At 47.9% G+C, this 6,507-nt stretch overlaps 1 protein-coding gene across 1 annotated transcript in view; it reads left to right on the forward strand.

Moving 5' to 3' along the window:
* Positions 1-670: 670 nt before the first annotated feature.
* PGPEP1L (pyroglutamyl-peptidase I-like) overlaps positions 671-6,507 on the forward strand; it is a 50,320-nt gene continuing 44,483 nt past the window's right edge. The window contains 2 exon segments of the mRNA XM_011969813.1: positions 671-684; positions 2,425-2,657. The gene's annotated coding sequence lies outside the window, so the exon portion shown is untranslated.

Raw genomic sequence — 6,507 nt, forward strand, 5'->3', positions numbered from 1 at the left:
TCTATTAATTTCAAAATTAGAGAAAGTTTCAGAACAGAAAAATAATAAGTGAATTACAGGAAAGTGAAAACTCCAGGACACATTCCAGTTTAGTTAAAATAAGAGTAGCTCATGTCAAATCAAAAAAATAGTAATGATGAAAATTTCAGCTTTGTTATCAGAAAAGTAGTATGGTTAAAGACGGGCAGTCTTAGCACTTAGGGAGTCTGCTTAAACACGAGTTCCCATTCCCAGACCTCATCGGTGAATGTTGATAGTAGAGTTGGACCCTAGCAGCAACCAACTTCACAAATGTGGGCATTTCTGGCTGGGCGTGGTGGCTCATGTCTGTAATCACAGCACTTTGGGAGGCTGAGGCAGGTGGATCACGAGGTCAGGAGTTCAAGACCAGCCTGGCCAAGATGGTCAAACCCTGTCTCTACTAAAAATACAAAAAATAGCCAGGAGTGGTGGCGGGTGCCTATAACCCCAGCTACTCGGGAGGCTGAGGCAGAGAATTGCTTGAACCTGGGAGGCAGAGGTTGCAGTGAGCCAAGCTCACGCCACTGCACTCCAGCCTGGGCAACAGAGCTAGACTACATCTCAAAAACAAACAAACAAAAACACCAAATGTGGGCATTTCTTAATGGCCCAATCTCTTCCTTTAACAGCGCAGGGGAAGCCAAGCCCCCATGATGGAACTAGGTAAATGATAGGAGCCAGGAGAGCTGCTCACCAGAGGAGGTTGAGACCAAGTCCACAAGCGCCTCAGGGAATGTGAGAAACTGGGTAACTTCCATAAAATAAGGCAAGTCCAAAGTCCTCTGCATCCCACTCAACACAAGGTGGGCCCCAGCTTCTCAGGGCAGGGAGTGGGAGACCAGTGGGAGCAAATGGCACTTCCCACCTGTTCTTGGCTATAAAAAAGCCTGCAGCCCACACCAGGAGCCAATTAAAGGGAACTGAGCCTGGTTCAGAATCCCAGAAAGCCATCAAGTGGGGTCTAATCCCTGGAGGTGATCCCAATTAAAAGGGAGCACTTTATATCAGGAGGACAATTCAGAAGATGCAGCCACGTGGTCCTGCTGTCACACTGAGCTTTCTAGAGGCCGCACGGTGCTTGAGAGGCTCTGCCTGCTTTCCTGAAGGGAGCTTCTCCTACCCAGGCCTAGATGGGAACAGAGAATTATGGCTCTTCTCCCTCTTACTATATAGCTTTTGAAAAATAGTATTTTTACTTAAGAAAAAAAAATTTTTAAGAATATTTTTAGAGACAGGGTATCGCTTTGTCACCTAGGGTGGGGTGCAGAGGTGCAGTCATGCTTGACTGGGCTCAAGTGATCCTCCCGCCTCAGCCTCCCAAGTAGCCAGGACTACGGGCACACACCACTTTTTAAAAAATTTAATTGACGCAGTCTTGCCATGTTGCCTAGGTTGATCTTGAACTTCTGGCTTCAAGCTATCCTCCCACCTTGGCCTCTCAAAACGCTGAAATTAAAGGCATGAGCCAGTGCACCTGGCCAAAAGTTTGTTCTGTTTTGTTTTGTTTTTTAATAGTATTCTCTGAAAGATCAAGATGTTGTATAACAGCTTCTTCAGTAGAGGAGACAGCCCCAAATGTTAGTTTTTTCAGTTATTCTGACACAAAAAGAGGAGGACTGTCTGCAGAGCCAGGTGGCATGCCACGGCTGTGGCTCACTGTCAGTGGCACATGTAAGGAGTCCAGCAGAGTGTCAAGGAAGCACTTTTCGCAGGCAGAACGCAGGGTGGTGAGCGCAGAGCTACCAAGCCTGCACAGACACTAATTAGGTGGCAAGCCTCTGTCCCTCAGGGCTGATGAAGCTGGGGACAGTGCCTGGGGCACAGAAAGAATCCATACATGATCCGGTGCTGTGATCCTCGTTTCCCAAAACAGGAAACCTGAGCACAGAGGTTAACCTCCCTGAGGACCCACAGCAGCAGAGATTTCAATCAATATTTTAAAGGCAGGCGCGGTAAGATTCATCTATGGTTTTGTTTTCTTTCTTTTTCTTTTCTTCTTCTTCTTTTTTTTTTTCTTCTGCTCACATGTCACGTATTTTGTGGAGAGTTTCCAGAGCAATCAAATTTTACCAAATCACAATGGCCAAACACAACGAGGGGCTCTGGCAGGGAGCGGGGATTACTAAAGAGGAAAAAATAAGATCTAAATAAACGACTTGTAGGGTAGCCCACAGTGCCCAGGACGGTACCCCTTTGAGCACGTTCTACCCATCCCAGACACCCCTCCATCCCAGGCAAACCGGGACAGCTGGTGGCCAAACCCTTAGCTCACCTTTGAACCATCCCGAACAACAAACTGACCCACGCCCAAATGTTCAGAAAGTCCCTGCTGGCGCTCCAACCCGCTGTCCTGAGCTGGATCATTCTGCTTTTAAGGGGCATCGCCTTATCACCCTCCCCCAGATCCTTGGCCTTTCGGGGCCCAGAACGCTACGGAAGCCCGGCGGCCAGGAGGGGTTGGGCTCCCGCTCCACAGCGGCTCCCCTCCCCAGGCCAGCACGCGCCCAGGCGGAGGAAACGCTGGAGCTCAGAGAGCGCGGAGCCCGGCCACTGGGCAGCCTCCTGACCCAGGAAGCACAGAGCGAGCTCCCACTTCGTCTTCATGGATTCCCAGCCCAGCTGCGTGGTGGTGACTGGTAAGACTATATACTTTTTTTCTCTATTTGTTGCTGCTTTTAGCCTGGCCCTGGAATGCGCACTGGCTTGATCCTGGGTCTTAAACAGTCCCTGAGGGGAAAAAAGAGTGGCAACTGGTGGTGCTGATAATTCCAGATGGAAACGAACTTCCTGCTGTGCCCCATTAATAAACAATCAGGAACACAGGCATTTCTGCTTCTGTGGCTCATTCGCTTCAAATAACTCTTGAGTGGCACACACGAAGGTGCCGCTGGTGGCTTAGGCTCAGACCTTGCCTTTCAACCCAGCAGGGAGGAAGCTGAGGCTGGTACCTGCTTTCCCTGAGTGGGGCCTGAGGCAAGTGAGGTATCCCTTGGGGGTGCAGGCTCATAGCAAGGAAGAGGAATCTGTAGGCCCAGAAGCCACAGGGCCCTCACAAGGCTTGCAAGCCCCTCTACAACGGCTACCCGCAAAGGAACACACAGGCCCCGCTCCCAGAGTGAGAGCTTCCATTTCTCAGGGAGCTCTGAAGCACCCCCTCACAGCCACTAGCTGGAGACCCTGAGCCCCAGAAGGTCGACTTGGAAGGAATGGTGGCTGCTCACTTCTGCAAACACCAGTACATCCAAAGTCACCCCCACCCACATGTGCCTCACCAAGTCAGCATCCCAGCGGGACCCTGGGGGTCTGATCTTCACAAAGCTCTTTATTTTTATTTTTATTAATTTTTTTTTTTTTTGAGACAGAGTCTCACTCTATCACTAGGCTGGAGTGCAGTGGCCCAATCTCGGCTCACTGCAACCTCCGCCTCCCAGGTTCAAGTGATTCTCCTGCCTCAGCCTCCCAAGTAGCTGGGACCACAGGCACCCATCACCACGCCTGGCTAATTTTTGTATTTTTAGTAGAGACGGGTTTTCACCATATTGGCCAGGATGGTTTCGATCTCTTGACCTCGTGATCTGCCCGCCTCAGCCTCCCAAAGTGCTGGGACTACAGGCATGAGCCACCACGCCTGGCCCTATTTTTATTTTTGTATTTTTAATTTTTCTGAGACGGTCTCCCTCTGTTGTCCAGGCTGGAGTGCAGTGACTCAGTCATAGCTCACCGCAGCCTCAAACTCCTGGGCTCAAGTAATCCTCCCACCTCAGCCTCTGGAGTAGCTGGGACAACAGGCACTCACCACCACATCCCACAATGTATTTTTAGTTTTTAGTAGAAACAGGGTTTTCCTGTATTCCCCAGACTGGTGTCTTAACTCCCTAGCTGAAGTGATCCTCCCGCCTTGGCCTCCCAAAATGCTGGAATTATAGGCATGAGCTATCGTGTCCAGCCTTCATTTTTAGTTAGACACATTTGGCCAGTTTTAAGTTTTCTGAATTGTGTTGGATGAAGAGACAGGGTTTCCTGGATGAATGGGAAATTGAAAGTTGTGTCGCTTAATTTTTTCAGACTGTAGTTCAAACTCCTGTTGACTTTCTGAGAAAAAGAAAGTTATTTGGGAAACCTTTAACTCCCTTGCTCTTATTTGTGTTATTTTGGTTCTGGAGATTGAATGGTTCAAATTACTCTTGAATTCCTAAGGAAACTGTACTCCTCTACATGCAGTGCTTGTCATGAATGAAATACGGACATTGAAGCACCATCTTAGAACCACACTGACCCCTGCCTTTGTCTTGTTAGCCTGTGGTTTGCTGGCAAACTGGAGATTGTTTGATGAAGTAGCTGATAATCAGCCGCGATTTGAGAATGCCCACTGGATTCCAGAGCATGGCCTTCCTGTGTTAGAAATGCTTTGAGCTGCCAGGGGCAGTCTCTTCATTTAATTGGATTTGCTTCGTGTGTAAATCTCACCAAGACAATTGGCATGTAGACAGATGGTGGGAGAACCAGGGCTCTGATAAATTGCTTCGAGATCAAGGTGTTCAGACTGGCACCAACAATAACAAGAGTGAGAAAACATGCATCCCTCCCGTGGGCCTCTCAGAATTCTAAGAGATTTCTCCGGCTCCTTTTGCAAGTTCCATTGGGGGGCCGACAAGTTTAAAGTGAGGTTTGACCCTGCAACACAAGAGCTTCAAACCTTCACTTGCAGAGTTGATTTTTCTAATTTAAAACAGATAAGAGATGTCTTATTTGCTGATAAAAATATGATTCTAAAGCAGGATGTGATTTTTGTGTGTTACTGCATTTTTATTATCCCAGGAGGTACCTGGCTTCTCAGTGCTTTTTTTTCTTAATCTCACCATTTTCTATAACTGCCTTTTTTTTTTTTTTTTTTTTTTCCTGGCTGTTTCCAGAGGCAGCTGAAGTCTTATTTATTCTAAAGGATTTGGTCAAATCAGAGGACACCATGGGCTTTTTGGGACGTCCTGTCCAAAACTTTTTCATTCTCTGAGAAAGTTTTTACCCCCTCGTGAGTCAACCCTGTTTGTGGGTCCAGACCCCGCTGTTCAGGAATTGCAAAGGCATAATTCAAGTTTCTCTCCAGAACTGGTTCCTACTCTAAAGGCCTGAGGTCCAGGGAGCTAGGTTTTCAGAGACTGACATTTAATCACAGCCCTTTCCTCATCTAAGAGTTTGAATGAATTGAGAAATGTGTCACAGGAATCAGAGATGGAACAAAACCTCAGCTGTGCTCCAGGATAAAGCTGAGTTAGAGAATTCCACTTGTATCTGCAGCCCACCTAATTGAGCACCCCACTCCGTCACAGGCATATCTGGCACTGGCTAGTCTCCCACACAGGAGGCCACATAGTTTTTAAAACTTTTTATTTTGAAATAAATATTCATAGGAATTTGCAAAGAAGTGTACAGAGAGGTCCCCTATACCCAGCCTCTCCTGATATTGACATATTAACATTTTCAATGTAAAAGGCAGGATATTGACATTGGTATAATTCAAAATTTGTATGTGCATGCAAGGTGTAGTTTCATCTCGTGTGTAGCTTCCTATAACCACCATCACAATCAAGATACATAGCAGTACCATCACCACAAAGCTCACTGGTGCTAGCTCTTTACAGCCACACCCACCCCCTTCCTCCCATCTCAAACACCTGGCAACCATTAGTCTGTTCTCCATCTGTATAATCATTTTATTTTACAAATATTTTATGTAGGCTGGGCACGATTGTGTCTGGAATTGGTGGGTTCTTGGTCTCGCTGACTTCAAGAATGAAGCTGCAGACCCTCACCATGAGTGTTACAGTTCTTAAAGATGATGTGTCCGCAGTTTGTTCCTTCAGATGTTCAGATGTGTCCGGAGTTTCTTCCTTCTGGTGGGTTCGTGGTCTCCATGGCTTCAGGAGTGAAGCTGCAGACCTTCATGTTGTTACAGCTCATAAAGGAAACATGGACCCACGGAGTGAGCAGCAACAAGATTTATTGCAAAGAACAAAGCTTCCATAGCATGGAAGGAGACCCAAGCGGGTTGCCACTGCTGGCCCTGGCAGCCTGCTTTTATTCCCTTAGCTGGCTCCACCCACATCCTGCTGATTGGTTCATTTTACAGAGAGCTGATTGGTCCATTTTGATAGGGTGCTGATTGGTACATTTACAATCCTTTAGCTAGACGCAGAAGTTCTCCAAGTCCCCACTAGATTAGCTAGACACAGAGCACTGGTGCCTTTACAAACCTTGAGCTAGACACAAAGTGCTGATTGGTGCATTTACAAACCTTTAGCTAGACAGGAAAGTTCTCCAAGTCCCCACCCCACTCAGGAGCCCAGCTGGCTTCCCCTAGTGGATCCCCAGCAGGGGCCACGGGGAGGGGGAGCTGCCTACCAGTCCCGCAGCTGCCCACCCGCACTCCTTAGCCCTTGGGCTCGGGCTGTGCGGGAGCCCACCGGTGTGGGGGCTCAGGCATGGCGG

This window comes from Mandrillus leucophaeus, unplaced genomic scaffold (genome assembly GCF_000951045.1).
Source record: "Mandrillus leucophaeus isolate KB7577 unplaced genomic scaffold, Mleu.le_1.0 Scaffold91, whole genome shotgun sequence".
NCBI classification, from domain to species: Eukaryota; Metazoa; Chordata; class Mammalia; order Primates; family Cercopithecidae; genus Mandrillus; species Mandrillus leucophaeus.